Genomic DNA, 17,135 nt, shown 5'->3' on the forward strand with positions numbered 1-17,135 from the left:
ATTACTTGCAGATTTGGCTTGTAGGATCCTCAGGAGTCTTAGTAGCCTCTGTGGGGAAAAGAAACTGAAATACCTGACCCAATTTACCACAGCATTCTGTTTTATGGTGGCCAAAGTCTTCCAGTTAGCCCCATTTGATTTAGGATTTCCAAATGAATAAGGAAGTTGGTATAAAGCAGATAACTCAGACATCATTATTACACCAGCTACAGAGTTTAGAAAAATTGATAGAATAAAAACTTTTCAGTAATGCAAATGGGTATGATGCAGTAGCATTTAGTAAAGTTAATATCATTCACTCTTAGTACTGGTAATCTGGTAATCTCTGAGGCTGGCTGTTCAAAACTCCTAGTATCGAGAATTATGTAGCGCTGTTGTTGGAAAAAGGTATAATAAGAATGGTCAAAAGACAGTCTCTGACAATCTCTCACTTCTAAAAGAAAGAAAAGAGACTGCAGATGTAGAAAAAGCTGACAGTGTTGCAGATAAAATCTACATTCATAAGGGAGAAGCAGGAATGTATTTATTGATAGAATATAGTGTTTTAACAAAGTTTAATCATAAATAAAACAGAAAGATTCCAGATGGTGAGGTACGGTTGATTATTCACAGCATACATGGTTATCCAGGAGGCCCTCCCATTGAATCATGAGGTTCAAACTGTCCCCCATTGCTTTCTAAACTCCTTGTACCACAGAGGTAACTACTAGGTGTGGGTGAATCTACTCTTTGTCCCAGACTTGTTTGTGTTTTAGAGATTATATGTGCACAATCTAAGATATTTCCTTAGTGAAGCTAACAAAGCTTAAAACTATTGGTCGCATACCAAGCATCTGTATCAGCAAGGCATCTTGACATCAAGGCATAAGGGATCTCTGGGCAGGTGTAACCTGGAGGTGTCCCTACTCAAATGGAGATTCTGTCATGCAGACAGCTTGGGCTGGTCACTGTTTACAGGGTAAGATGATTAACTCATAGTCATAGCATTTAGAGCATGCCCAGTTGGCACTTGTTCAACCAGCTGTCTGCAATCAGTTCTTTGAGCACCCAGTTTGAGACAGTAGTGTGGCCATCATCTGCCTTGGTGATACTTCGATTTTTATCAGTCCTGGGCAAGATCTTCTGTACCTCATTATGCACGTGTACAAGGCCTTGGGCATAATGGCCAGGCTGAAGGAGAATGCTGGGGGCGGAGGGAAGCACACCAATACACATAGCTCATTCCTTTTGGAGTTTGCGCTCCTTTCAGGCTTTGTTCAGGATGGAATACCTCTTTCCTCCTTTAGAAGGCTATGGTTATAGGGTGCCTGTGGCTGGACACAGATGTATCACAAAAAGTATGTGAGATTACATTTTTATCTTAATTTGTCCTCTATGAATCTTGTTTTCCTTTGGATCTACAGGTGGCTTCTGTTCTATAAAGAGGATTATATTCATGGATTTACACTGAAGATGGCATTGAAAATTTTTAGGATTTATCATATACATAATTACACATTTGTCTAGCAACATGACTGAGTTGTTTCAACTTTTAGTCAACTTTCAACAAGGTGTTTAAACACAAATGAATGTTGACACTGAGAAGGGAGGATTCAATTCCTAGGGACCTCATACTCTTGTTGGATTTTATATAAAAACCTGAGAACAAAAGATGTTTTCCTTATCCATCTACCAAAGAAGCCAGTAACTGAGAGAAGTGCTAGCAGTCAAGATTGAAAGTGTTGTAATGAAAAATAAAATTTGCTATTAAAGTTGACCAAATTATGCCTTTCTTTTAAACTTGCAAGAACAAACAAACAAGCAGAAACCTTGTGAACAGTCATTAGCAGAAATGCATGAATTTTACATATCATTTAGATCACAGAACCGTTTAAAAAAAAAAACAAAAACATATTTTCCCCTGCCCCCTCCCCCCCTCCAAAAAAAACCCACCAACAAATAATGAAAAATAACTAAAACAACTAACACACACACACACACTCACCAAACAGCACCACTAAACCATTACAGAAAATAAGGGGTATATGTTTCCTGGTTTTGGTAGCCAGCAGCATGTTAATTTTAATATTTTAATCACAGAAAAAAAAATCTGAAAGTTGTTATTTTCAAAGTACAAGACGTACATGTTCAGTTACGTTACATAAAAAACCCTTAGGCCTACCTGGTCACACTTTTAGATATAATCTTGCCAGTACATGAAGGGCTTTAGTATAAGGGCATAGGCTGTGTTGACAGCGGATGAGAAACATGAGCTTAGTTCTCTGTTTTAACTCTTCTGTGAACACTGAACGGATTATAATATTTCTTGAACTCGAAGGCAAAAATGTGTACTTCAAAAAGACAAAATAGAGGGCTCAAATGATCTGAAAGGTGGAAGCAAATGTTCCTTCTTAACAGTCTGTGCTTTCCTTTGGAAATGTTTGTTCCCTTGGTGCAAAGAAAACATCATTTAGTTTTATGTCAATAAAATTGCGTATGATGAGTCAGCTTTAGGATTGCAAATATTAGTCATCATCCTTGTTGAAAAAAAATCATTGTACTTGATAAATTATATGTACGTTAGAATGATAATAAATTGAATTTATAGGTTTTTCTTTGAAGAATACTTGATATCTTTGATTAATATGTCCTATCTCATTGTATTACAGCAAATTCAGTGTTACTCTGAGAACAATGAAACACTAGTAAGGAATCTCTTTCTTTGCAGTTGCTACTAGATAAGGTTAGGTAGGTTTTGTATTTATATTGATCACCTTCAAATTAAACATAAAAACTGCTTAACAATGGATTGTAATTTCACTGTGACCTGAATATTTCTATTTTTTTTCAATGAGAATATGCTAATCAACATCTGCTATGACTTCAAAAAATGTACAGCTGCACATCTAATATATGTGTTGTGAACCTTTGATCATTAATCATGTGTAGTGAAGACCACCACATATGATATTCCGTTCAGAACTTGTCACCCTGCCCGCAAGGACTACTTTCTGTCCCCGGTCACCTCGTCGCATTTACACATCAGTATGATGAGCGGCAAAATGGCGTTTATTGTTAAAAGCTACAAAACTATATAGTATATCTTATCTTTTACTAGACTGTTCCAGAAGCTTACGCAGGCCCCTGGCCAATCATATTGAATATCCCGCTCTGACCACTCTCTTCCGAAAGGCCATACACGGAGTTGTTGTACACCTTGTTATGAAAACAAAGAAGGACAGCCTCTCCTTCTTACGACACGGGTTCAAGTAAAGTAGGTGAACCAATAGCAAGCATATGAGGAAGGACCTTCAGCGTTACAGCCCGAGTACTCAGTAACATGCCTACTACAATCATGCTGCCATCATTGGCTTTGATCACTAGAAGTACTATGACTTGAACGCCTCTAATATTTTATATATTATTTTTTTGAAATAACCTTTACTCCCACAGTTTATTTTCCCTACTTTTTTTTGTTTGTTTGTTTTGTTAATTATTTATTTTTCCATTTATGTTTCTTTGCATGAATAGCAACAGTTTTATTTCATTGCTCATTCATGGCATTTATATGGCACCCTCAATCTCTCAGTGACTAACCTTAAAATGAGTAGGCATCCCTGAGTATAGGAGAAAACAAGATAGAGAATGGGAAGGGAAAGATTTCAATAAATGAGGGAAGTGTAAACTAAAAATTCCTGAAAAAATAGTCTTACTGCTATTAAAAAAAAAAAAATCAAATTCAAATGGTATAGCTCTAGTTTCATTTAATGTTTGTTTTAGGGGCGGGATCACCTCCATTGCCCTGTTGGCCACACTGCTTTTGATGCAGCCCAGGATACGGTTGGCTTGCTGGGCTGTACTCCCAAGCCTTTTTTGGCAGGTCTATGATTACATGACAGCTCTCTTCTTCTGAGTCTCATTTCTCTTCTCTGTGGTCAGAAGTTCACTTCCTTTGAGATTATCACAGATCTCTATCTCTCAACATTATTTTCCTTGTGACAGCTGTGTATAATATTCACTGAGTACACTTAGATTGGCCACTGACACAGCCTTAGCTTGTTGAAAGCTAATTGAATATCTCATTTACCAGTAACTGACCAGAATGCAGGTCAACTATACTGCTGCTTAATCTTATGCTTTTTCATCCCATATATGAAGTTAGGGAGTTATTTATGTAATCCCTGCTATAACAATTCCTAATGCTATCTACTATATATTAAGCACCTGAGTTGATTAAACTATCCTGTTTTCAAAAAAGAGAAAACAGTTGTGTCCTGTTGTTTCTCTCAGTGACCAATGGTAGCACATTTTTGTTTTTAATTTAGCATTTCTTTTCCATTCTTGTACACGTAAGAGATTTATAAACTATCTACAGTAGCTTTAAGAAATATTACAAGTAGTTTTTTTGCTAGTAATGTCAAATGTTAGTGACAGTGCAGGCTTTGGCAAAGATGATGCAAGGTCTTCTAAAATTTACCTAAGCACCTGGGACCTTAATGCCATATAACAGTTCTCACTGCTGTCCAAGGTAGGCTTTTAAACTCTTATTCCTTTCAATTTCTCAGGATTACATTGTATGACATAGACTCAAAGGAAAAAAAAAAAGTGTCTTTCCATGCATTTCTCATGGGATTTCCACAGTGCTATTTATTCCAGTGCAGTAAACATATCTTCAGCATTTTTATTTATTTACCATCTTGGTTTGTAAGTTCAAGCTAATCACTGGGGAAAAAATGAGCAAACAGACAAAAAAAAAAAAAAAAAACAGGGCCTGACCAAAAGTAATGGTGAATTGTATGCTCATCCATGCATCTGTTTTTACTTTTTTAGATTATGGCATGGATGAACCAGGAGAACGGCATGTAGCCAATAAGGCAAATGTGCACCAGGCCATAATTCTGTAGAAAAAAAAAGCATTGGGAGATATTTTTATTTTCAGAGTAAGTTAAAAAATGCAATTTATACCAGCTTATTATCCTAGGGACTGAAGCGTAATAGAAGACAGAGATTCAGAAGAAAAATGTTTTCTCTTGTGATATTGTAATATATTATAAGCAAGTGCATGTTATTTTTTTTTTCCCTTGGCACTTCTCTGAGTAAATATTGAAAATCTTTATAACATCCATTTCTGTTCTCTAAATCTGATTTTTGTGTTACAAGTCTTGATGATATTTGCTAACTTTCATTAGAAATATTTTATACAGTTACAAAGAAAAAAAATTCTTTTAGAAAATCATTTCATTCACACTTATGGAGAGAACTCTGTGCTTTTACATGAATTAACAGTACTGTTTATTTTCTTTTCTGTTTTACTTTATCTGACTGTGGTTCGTTTCCAGAATCTGTAAGTATAAGGTAAATACATTGGCTTTGGTGTCAAGTCAGGAATTCCCCTACAAAGATGCTTGTATGATATTTTCTAAGTTTAAATACTGATAATTGCCATTACTTCATTTCAGCAAAAACTTGTGTTCATCAGCATGCATTAGAAATGAGAATTTTTATTTCAGTGGAGCTGAAATGGACTATCATATATTCTTCACTAATGTCTAGACATCTACCGAACACAGTAAATTAAAAAATATAATAAAAAGAACAAGAAAGTCTTAGGAGAGATAAAGCGCCCCTGAGAACAAGAAGATATTTTACTTTTGCAAAGAGATGGGGGAGAGTGCAAGGTGCCTTCTGGGAACAAGACAGGCAGGCTCCTGGCTGAACAACACTGAGCTTGTATCTGCTTCATCCTCCACAGCAGGCCTGAGCCTGTCACAGCTTACAGACAACCTGCAAGTCATATTGGGTTGGGCTTTTTGTTATTTTAATGTAATGCAGTGCTTCCTTCCCCAGGAGGGCTGCAGCATCATCGACCATCAGCTGCAATGCTCTCTGGGTACATGCACACATTTGCTTTGCAAGGCTATGCTTTATCTCCCCAGACGTATACCCCACGTCACAGCTTTAGTAATGAAATCAACATTTTCCACTTTCTTTTGGCCCTGGGAAACACCTTACTCTTCTTTTTAATGTGTGGTGATCACTATGAAGATGAGATTTTGCAGTTACTCTCAAAAAATATCTCATATTTTCTCTTGGACAGGGACATATTTTCTTTCAGACAGGGAGAAATCTATAACAGCCGTTCATAAAAGATATGATTCATTTCTATAACTCTGTCTAAAACTACTCTCTGTCCACCAGAACTCAATTGGAATGGTTCCTGGGAAAACTGCTGGAATTAGAGTCATGTGGAACTTGAGTGGCACAATGATAAATCAGATCTATTCCTTTTTTAGCTGTTTTTCTGCACTGCTGTTCATATTTGTACTGCTTCTAGAGGTATGCTTAGTAACTATGCCCATTATGAATGCTATCTTTGTGGGCTTTCTGGATGCCTACACGTGTCTTTGAAAAAACCATCTGGTGAAATGTGCTTGGTATTGTTATTTGTGTGGCATTTAACTATGCCTGTGTAAGATTCAGCAATATAATGGAGACCAACAGTTTCTACTGAGCAACTGGTTGAAATGAGGTTGTATAGCAAGCTGTATCCAACCATTAGAAAAGGAATCAACGTTAAACTGTAGGGGAGTTCCACTAGAAAATATTTGATCTTTTCTTTGCATGAATCTTGTGGGTTTTTTATCTTTAAGAATTATAGAATCACCAAGGCTAAAAAAGACCTCTAAGATCATCACTACTCATCTCAGCAGTTACCATGAGCAGTGCCTTCAACTTTGCACTTTTTACCTTAATCCTTGCAACCTTTCTATTTCAGATGTTTTTTTGATTTGGGAATGCTTTTTTTTTTTTTTTTTCAACCAGCTACAGGAATAGAAGTGCTGGGAACAGAGTCATATTGACAAGTTCCCCAAGACAGCATACAAAGGATTAAGGCAACGCTGATAATTTTCTCTGTTTCCATTGATGCAATTTGGAATCATTATGACGCTGGCAAAGAAGGCTATTTAGCCACATTATTCTTTGCTATTTATAAATGGGATCTCATTTATATTTAGAACACAAAACCTTCCTGGGTGGAAAACTGCCATCTTGTGTATCTGCATGCAGTGCAGTGCAAGAGATCCTACATGATCACTGTCAGTATCACTGCTGTGATACAGAGAGCAATAAGAAGAACACTGAGCTGCCCACAGGACTCAGTTCTGTAACCTTGTCGTGTGCCAATCTACGGCCTCATTGGTACATGATATTTGAAAGGAACTCCATGTTTAAATGCATGCATTGATGAGGGATCATGAGACAGCTGATATTCTGAGCTGGTGTCCATCTAAACTTGGGAGCCCTGAGCTCCAAGAGGTGCATCCCAGGTGCACCCCAGCAGCACAGTGGGGTGCAAAGAGGATGCCTACTCTCTCCTCTTTCTGCCTTCTGTCCTCCCTCTCTTTCCTCTTGTAGGAAGCAGGCTGGGATGTTGGATAAGGAGGCTGCTGGAGAAGGGCAGTGGGAGAGTAGGGAGCACTGGGTGTTTCCTGAGGCTGCCCTACAGCTCAGGTGTGGCTAAGAACTGGCTTTTTCCAGCTTGTATTTGCATTGCTACCGGCATTACAAATGGAGGACAAAAATAATCAGGAATGCCATCCTGCTGCAAACATACAGAAAGGAAACTATGTCACTAAATAGGGCTGCTTGTGGTTCAGATTAAGTGTTTTGGATATTGATCTAATTAATACCTCTCAATCTGTCCAAAGTCTTTCTAAAGTGAGGCCTGGATTCCCAAATTCAGCTCTGCTTTTACTATTTCAGATTCTCAGAATTTGTTATAGGTAGTAGTCTTCATCCATGTATAGCAGATAAATCTGTTGCATTGATATTTTTCAAGGATGTAGTAAAAGCATCCAGTAGATGTCTTTGTTATTTATATATATATATATATTGTACAGCAATTGTAGTTAGGACCTTTTTATGCATCTGAGTGGATGTAGTCCTTCTCTCAATTGAGATACAAGTGACATTTAGAAGATTTAGGAAAGCTTTTTCTCTTACCTGTAATTTTTGTAATTTTGTCTTACTTGGTAGTACTTGGCACTGTCATTTTCAAGGCACCTTGCCTTGCGAACACTTCTTAATAAAAGTTATATGAAATGTGATTGCTCCCAATCAGAAAAATTCTATAGTGATCCAGACATTTGGAGCTACAATTATTTTGTGTGGGAGAGCCTGTTTTTCCCATCTTAAGTGTCATTTATGAAGTAATTGTTATTCAATAGTGGTTACATGAAAAGAGCGCAGCCACATAATTCATAATAGTTTGACCACTTTGGACTAACAAATTACTGCCTGCCAACTAAGCAGTGCTATCTTACCATGTAACAGTTACAAAGATGATTTTTATTACAGTTAGTGTAAGTTTTAGTAAAATTCTTCTTGGGACATTCTATAATATAACTGCATTTGTATACAGCTTTACTTGATGTTTGTGTACTTTAACAATTAAACCTCCAAAAGTCACCTGCGCATAAGCCTACAATATTTTGTGTAAGATTTCAAACTGGCAGAGTCTGCTGTTTATGTTGTTGTAATATGAGTTTTCTACTTTTTGACAGTTGTAAAGAAATTGCATTTTTCCAATAAGACTAATCTGAAAAAATATAAGCATTTATAATCTTAGAAGGAGATTTCAGGACACCAGGTTTTATTTTAACTATACTGAAGGTATGCATTTTATTATTTCTTTACTCGAGTTTGAAATGAGATATAACTCTCCATACTGCTAGAACTTAGACTTGCACTGCTTTAGTTTGCACTGTTGTAGATGCCTGCAGTACCAAGAACGATGTATATATTGAGTGTGTTCTCGTGCTTTGAATTTTTTTTGTGCATTTGAAGCATACTTGAGCGAGCACAGAAACACAAGATCAAAGTCAGGAATTCAATTTCTGTACGAACAAACAGAATATCCAGTGAAATTCTGTGCTACAGAGCCAAAAATTCCTAAGAGTTCAGTGGAGCCAGATGTACAGAGGATAGATGTATCTTCACCTTTACTAAATATATTCCAAGTTACCTACTGCACTGGATGAACATTTATAGAACTGCTCGTTTATTAACTGGTGAATGATAATAAACTGTGGAGTCTTAGAAAGACTTCAAAAGTTCTCTTTAGGTCTAGAACATACAAAAACATTTTGTTTGTTTCAGTTCTCCCTCATAGTATCATACTATGAATTCATAACCCAGCAGTGCAGGGTTTCAGGCTGCAGAAAGATGCTTCTGGCACTGACGACTGCAGAAGCTCTGCAGGTGCTGCTTTCTTTGAAAGATTTTTCTTTCCAAAGGAGGCACAGCATTGTTTAAATGGCATATCATAAATGTTTAAGCTGACTTAACAACAGGATCTGTCCAAACCCATTCAGTTTGATTTGTGTCTCTTTTTTTGTCCACAGTTCATTAGGAAGACTCTCTTTTCAGCACAGCCTGATTCCCTGTGCAGCAGTCTCTCCTTGAACTGCAATCTCCTCTGATTTCAGAAGTGAAAATAGGACTCTATCATACCAAAATGTGATGAACTGCCTCCACAAAAATGCATTTGCAGTGCCCTTAGGGCAGCAACAGGTCTTTCTGCCCTATCCAGCCTCCCATGAGGCCTTCCCTACCTTGCTTATGGCCCATTATCCCATTTCAGTTCCAGTAGGGCCATAAGCCCCTCCCAAGAAGTCATGTAGTAATCCTAATGGAGTCCTCATAAAAGAAAGAACTTCAGGGTTTCAGTCAAGTTCTGTTCAAGTTCTTGAGCTTGAATAACAGTAGACTGCACACCTGCTTTAACCCACTATTGAAATACCTATGACAATGTCACCTTTCCCCAAGTTGCTAGGAATTTGGCATTAAGCTGCTTGTACCTTCACTGCCCTCTTTTGGAGGTGCATGCTTAACTTGATGGGTCATTTAGGACAAGACCTATATTTCCCAATAGTTAGAATATGCAATGGCCATTGCTTTTGCACCTCCAAGTGGTCATTGATGTTGTACAATTACCAAAGGGCTTTAAATACCCTGAGACGTATTCTGCCTTTCTGAGTAAATGCATTTGATGACAAAGTTACTTGTAGACAGAGAAAACAGATCACTCCCTTGTATCTTCATGACTCCTCATCTAAGCAGCAAAACCAGTTCTGGTGGTTGGCTTCTATCAGTTTTCTATTTTTACTTTTGAGGTGCTTTATCCTTAGAGAGTGTTAGTTTTATGACTTCTCATCTCTTTTTGTTATGTGCTTAGGAATTAGCATTGTGGTATTTAAGACTGAAAAATACATACCTGTGAAACAGTAAAACCAATGAAAAGGTGGGACAAGGAAAGGTAAAAAAATGGTCATGCAGTGACCATCATTATGTAGACATCAAGTTTGGGAAAGTGGGGAAAAGAAAATAGATGGTACATCTATAGTCAGTGGGATGAGAGTGACGCAAAGGTTCTAGACAAGGGAAAGGAAACTCATCTGCTTAACATTAAACTTAGTAAAACTTCATGTTCAGAGATAGAGCATGAGCAATAATGCTGGATTTTCCTAAGAACAAATTGGGTTAATGTGGGCATAAAAGTGAGCTAAGCTTTCACATCCACTGCTCTTCTTACTGCTCAGTCAAGCTGTGTTGGACCTCAGAAGGAAAACTGGTATGGAATTGCATCTCAAAAGCACAAACTCCTTCCAAGGACCATCCATTTGGGACATGTAGTGAGATTTATCTAGCTGCTTTGGAACTTAAAGGATAGCACTTTGTTTCTACTGTCTGATGTGTCTCATTCAGTATATCTGTTCCAAAGTCAGTGACTCAGAGGGTGGTGATGCACTGGAACAGGTTGCCCAAGGAGGTTGTGGATGCCCCGTCCCTGGAGGCACTCAAGGCCAGGCTGGATGTGGCTCTGGGCAGCCTGGTCTAGTGGTTGGCGACCCTGCACACAGCAGGGGGGTTGAAACTCAATGATCTTTCAGGTCCTTTTCAACCCAGGCAATTCTATGATTCTATGATTCAGTCAACAAACACTGCCTTGATGTGCTTGGAGCAGAACAGGCACCCTCACAGTACCGCTCATCCTATTTATGATGAACTTTCCTTGAGAGGTTTAGAACAGAATCTGAAACTGATGAAGAATGTGACTCAGATCAAAGAAGATGCCATTATATCTGGAGATGGTATCTGCAGACCACTTACAGTCAATGGAGATACGCAGATGGAGCAGAGACAGCTTTTCAGCTGACCGGCATGCATGATTGCTTATGGCGCAGTGATGCTTCCTGTCCCTGCTGGAGATGCTGATTAGATCTCCAGTGATTCTAAATGAACTACAGGCACCCAAAGTTAGGTCTTCATGTAAAGATCTGTACCTCAGCAATAGATGTATAAGTTTTATAGTTAAAAGAAAAATAAGTCTCTCTTTTATCCTTAGTCCTACAAAAATAATAAAAAAAAAAAACAGAACGATATAAATTGCTTTAAAAGAGTCAGACATTCTCTTACATATGATTTTTAATTTTTCCACAATTTCACAGTTTGTTGATCTTTACCAAGAATATATCTTCTCTTAAACAGTTTGCTTAGATACTTTGTTGAAGAGAAGATCCACCCGCCTTTCTTCCTGAGCATACATTCTGAACACCGAATGAACGATACAGGCAATTAGCAACCTTTTTCTCTCTGCTGAAATATTGACTTAGTACTTGAATTTGGAGCTTAATCTGAGAATTGGGCCCTAGTCCTGCAAAAGATGTATGTGCGTGCTCTACGTTTAACGACATGAATAGTTCTACTGAGATCTGGGAATGTATTACAAGTAAAAATTAAGGAACTATGTATCTTTCCAAAATGAGGCTGTTTGAAAGAAAAAAAATTAACTAAAAGCTCACAGTGGATCAGAAGAGTTGGCATGCTACATTAGTAAGATCTGATATATTTACATTCTTGCATTAATGAATTTAATTTTTTTGAATTAATGAAATAACACATTCTGTAAATTGCCAAAATAACTAAGTTGAATTATTTTCCCACCTTTTCTTTATGAAAACTGCTTCTTAGCAATCAAGCCTTCGCTAATGGTATTAAAAAAAAAAAGTTATAATTTATTATGCATTCAATTTACTACAGATTCACCTACTGACAGACGAAATGCATTTGTGTGTGTGTAAAATTATTTTTTAAAAAGCTTGAAAAATCTTCTTGCTTACTCATGCATCAGTGCTTCAATTCCCAATTTGATGTTATTTCTCTTTGGGTCTGGGTAGAAAACTCTGATATTACCAACCTTTTTATGAGATTACTGTCAGGTTAAATTTACATTTGAAAAGTTAGCTACAGTTTTGTTGAATTCTCTTACTTTTTATGCTCATTAGGAATGTTAGCTCTACTGAATGTCAAAAGTTTTATTTATAAAAGCTGTTAAAATGCCCAGTCAATGATTTATTTTTTCACTTTCATGAACAAGTAATCAAGAAAGAGTTTGCCTGGGTTTGAAAAGTTTTCATCTATAAATGTCCATCAAAGTATAATGCCAAGGAGAGAGATAATAGGCTTAGATACCAGCATTAAGAAAGATCTTTGGAAGGGCTTTACTATCTCTGTGTTCCTGTCCAGGAGGAGCCGCTGGTTGCTTCTGTTTGCACTGCTGTGCCCATCATCAGTGACACTGCAACTGTTAGTGCAGACATTTGTCACACTTCCATATTGTCTCTCAGCAAGCAGAATAGCTTCTGGTTTCAGTGTACTTTTAAACATTATTTCACCTACTGTTTTGTACATCAGTTTTCTATAGAAATTTTTGGCCTTTACTTCCTGTTCTGTTTTCTTCCACTTTGTTTATGAAAGGTTTGTATATTCTTGCTTTGGCGTAGAAAATTCAATTTTCAAGCTCTTCAGAGATGGGGCACTCAAAAAGATCTGATTCTTCCCTTATACTCCTATCACTTATCCCCCCAAAATATGATTGTTGAATCTTTGCTGTGGAAGATATTGGACTTGGAAATTCTTGTAAACAGAAATAAATAGCCATACAAGCAATAATATATGTATTTACTTATTTTTACATCTGGTTTAATGCTTTACTATAACATGAGATTTAACATCAGAAGGTAAATTCTCTCTCCTGATTATATGCAAGCATACTCCGAGTGTTTTTCATACCGTTGATAATTTGCCTCTCATGGTTTTACATACAAAAATTAAGTATATTCCAAGGATTGTATTTGTGGTAGTTTACTTACATGTATGTTTCAGCTTTACTTTTGATTTAGAATGCCTGTCATTGGTCAACAACATGTCTCAGCTAAGCAGGAGAGCAGAGAGTTTTCCCTGCGGAAGCAGTGTGTGCTGAGAAGTTGCAGTCCTGCTTTCCTCCTGAGAGTTCTGAAACTCCCGGGTTTAAGTGGCCTTTTACACAGCACTAGGACTCAGACTTCCTTTAGCTTTTCAGTGAGAAAATGCCACTCTGACTTCTAACCACCTTCCATTTCAGACTTGCAGTCTCATTTCAGCTTTAACTTCCACAGTGAAGTTAGTCATCAATCCCTTGAATAGTATTTTGGAAACTGAAGTAAAATGGTAAATGTCCATCAGCAGTTTTCTTCAGTTTCACTGTCTCACTTGTGAAGCCTGGAGCCCTGGAGAAAGATGCAAGCCCATAAGGCTGGCAGTCAACTGCAGCTGTAGTTACCAGTAAGGATGCCTGTGTTTCCCTTTTCAGTTAGTCAGCCTTGTAGAAAAGTCTTTTTTACTGAAAAAGAGGGGATAAGCAGGTAGAAGGAGCCCATTCGTGAATAGATGCAGTACTGAAGAATTGGAGTTCTTTAGTAATTTGTCAAAATTCTCTGAATGAAGCAGGTAGTGAGATCATACTTTTTCTCCGTGGGAGTTACTTATTAGTTCTGGGAATTAAGCTGGTTGGCTTTAGGCAGAAGCAAGTCTCCTCTGCCTCCTCCATTTGCTTTAAAGGGTACTTTCCTCCCCTCCTTGTGCTGTTGTTTTTTTTTCTTTTCTTTTTTCCTGTATGTAATGCATTCATCCTTGTTACTGTATTCAGTATGACTGAAACACAAAAAAGTTTTTAGAAAGATTTGGTAGCTCCTTCAATTACATGGATTCTGAGATGATCACCTTTTTCCTTCAGCTATGATGTATTATATTAAGCTTCTTTATGAAGGGGAAATGCTGCAGCATTAAGTGTAGATGGTTCCTCTTCCTCTGACACCCTGTGGAATGGCTCATTCCTTTGATCATTCAAATCATAGAATAGCTTTGTTTTGAAGGTACCTTAAATCCAACCCAGTTCCACCCCCCTGCCGAGGACAGGGCTGCTCCACACCAGCTCAGGCTGTCCAGGTCCCCATCCAACCTGGCCTTGAGTTCCTCCAGGGGTGGGGCACCCACAGCTTCCCTGGGCAGCCTGTGCCAGTACCTCCCGACCCAAATATCTTGTTCCTTCTCCCTGATAGATTCTAAACACAGTGCTTATCATAATTCACACCAGTCAATCTCTTTTCTAAACCCAATATCTTTTATGAAAGAACTGAGGAGGCCTCACTTGCAGGGAAAATTGTATCACCTGTTCCCAAGTCCTGTTGTCTGAGTGATGATATGATGTCTGAGGACAACATTTTCAGGTCGTTTAACTATCTTCCCCAATAAAATATTATTGAGATGCTGGACAGCTACCACTCTTGAAGTAATATTTGGCTCTGGTAATGTATTTCTTCAGTGACTGGTTAGTGGAAACACAGGGTGTGTGGAAACACCACTGTATTCGTGTTGAACCTAATAACTATCATCCCACAAACCTGTGCTGTGAACTATGGTCTTTTCAAAATTCTTCTTATGGTTTTTACACATGATTGGTAAGTAACTCAAACAACAACAACAACAAAACACCACACCTGAAAAATGGCTTAAAATTTCATATTTATAGAGTAACTCTCAGCATTATTTGACCATTGGACAGTAATCAGATAATATACGTAGTGAAGGAAATAATGGTAATATGAAATAGTATTAATAATTGCATAATTTGCAAAATTCTATTCTTCTAGATGGCAATATCACTAGATTTGATATTTAATGATTTTCTCTCTGTTGCTGTTTTGCAGACTTTTTATTTGAGAATGTTGAGATAGAGAAGGGAGGTGAGGTCTGATATGAATTAGTCTCCCGATAGGGATTGCTGCAGCTAATTTAGTACTTAGGCAGAATGTCATGATTTTAGACTGTGCATGTTAGCTGATACTGGGTGCAATTTTGTGTTTGAAGAGAATCGTTAGGATGACATTTGGATTTGGAATGAAGGATATCTGACTGTGGGAATGGAAAGTATGCAGTTGTGAGGTTTTCAGCCTTATTGTTTCAGCCAAAATCCTGTTGAATGGTCCTTGATCCTTTATGAAGTCTTAAAACAGCTGATGCAGAATTGGTATACATCACTGTTTTCATTTAATGTCTGTATTCTAGTCTGTGTTAAATTAAAAAGGAAGATAAATAGTGAGACATGTTTTATTTTCTCTCTTTATGAGAAATGAGCATATTTGTATTATTGTCACAGATGAAGTGCTATGAAAATAATTCAACGCTCTTGCAGAATTTTCAAAGGGAGTTTTGGAAGGGTGAGAGCTTGTGATTGCAAGTGCTATTTGTTGACACGTACAGCTTTATACGAGAATTGCACTTCTCATTTTTTTGTGTGTGTATGTGTACGTAGTTTCAAATAACTTGACACATTAAATCTGTAGCATGTGTCTGCTGGCAGCTGCAGTAAAAATTCAGACCAGAGGCACTGCCCTCATCTCTCAGCCAGCCTGTCAGCAGAGTTCAGCGACTTCACAGGACTAGTAACAGCTACACTTTTCCAAGATCTCTCATGTTTTTTATGCTCAATAAATCTCTGTGTTATAAATAAAATCTGTGCTGGTAATCCATTCATGTCATCGGCTACATCTTACAGTCAGAGTAACAGGGCTTTTCTTTGTGTGGGAGTGGATAGGGGTAGTTGGGTATTTCTCAGTGTGTAGATTGTGTGTCCTGACCCACAGCCTCTTGGTTCACATCATCCCTCTGGATGCATGCAAGGACTGCATCCTCTAAGTAAGCCTTCCTATTAAGGGAATCAGTTCTAAGATTTTTATATATATTAATAAAGCTGCCAAGAATTCTGTGTGGAAAAATATTCCATGTATGAAGTGAAAGCCTTTGTAGGTGATGGCCTAGGAGAAAATGATAATAGTGCTTTCTACATCAGCATATAATGAATTCTTACTATCCCTTGTAATGTGTGAAAATTGTTTAAGAAAATTGACTATTGCAAAGCATAACAGTACTTGAATTTAACTATTTTTAATGAAAAAATATTTAATTCTAAGTGAATTGCGCATACTACGAACAAGCGTAAAGGTAGTGTATGTGAAAGACTAAACTTTTAGGATTAACACTGTTCTTATTACAGAATTTACTGTTCTTGTGGTAAATAACTAATGTGTCTGAAGGTAACCTAGAAGAATTGGAAATACGGTGTTATCTTCAGACACAGAAAGCCCTATACTAACAGTACCCAGTGGAAATGTAATCTTCTTCCTATTAAGATCTCACTGTCATTGTGCCTGAAATGTTCCTTTCTCTAGAGAGGGTGTTGTAGGCATAAAGCTTTCACACTACTGGGAATGCTATGTACCCCTGAAAAGCATAACTTGCTGTTTCAAAGGGATGTTGTTATGGCTTTGAACACCTAACTTTGCATCTCCTGTAAAAATTGATTTAAAAGACAATAAAAGCCTACTCTAGGGTTTGAGAATGCATTTCCTTTTCTGTTGTTCTGCTGTTGTGCTGGACCCAGCAGTGTGAGGAATTGGTTGTCTTCTGAGTCAATTGTAAAGAAAGTAAAATAAACTGTAGCAAAAAAAAACCAAACATATTTTAGAACTTAGCTTTCCTATATAAGAAGAGTGAAGAATTAAAAATAATGAAATTGATAGACTAGCACAAAATGCAATGACAGAGAAAATGAATGGGAAAAAGTGTTTTCCTAAGATCTCCAGTTAGAGTGAAGACCTACTTTTTATCTAGGAGGGAAGAACTACCTATTTGCATCATTTGTGCTCAGAAAAGCTCAATGATGAGATCAGAGTGCAGATTCATTACCTCATTACTCTGACAGAATATATTTTTTT

The 17,135-nt window shown here is 37.4% G+C and overlaps 1 protein-coding gene across 1 annotated transcript in view; it reads left to right on the forward strand.

Annotated features, from left to right (window-relative positions):
* Positions 1–17,135, forward strand: part of FGF14 (fibroblast growth factor 14) — a 400,171-nt gene that overhangs the window by 156,420 nt on the left and 226,616 nt on the right. The window lies entirely within an intron of this gene.

This window comes from Numida meleagris, chromosome 1 (genome assembly GCF_002078875.1).
Source record: "Numida meleagris isolate 19003 breed g44 Domestic line chromosome 1, NumMel1.0, whole genome shotgun sequence".
Lineage (NCBI taxonomy): Eukaryota > Metazoa > Chordata > Aves > Galliformes > Numididae > Numida > Numida meleagris.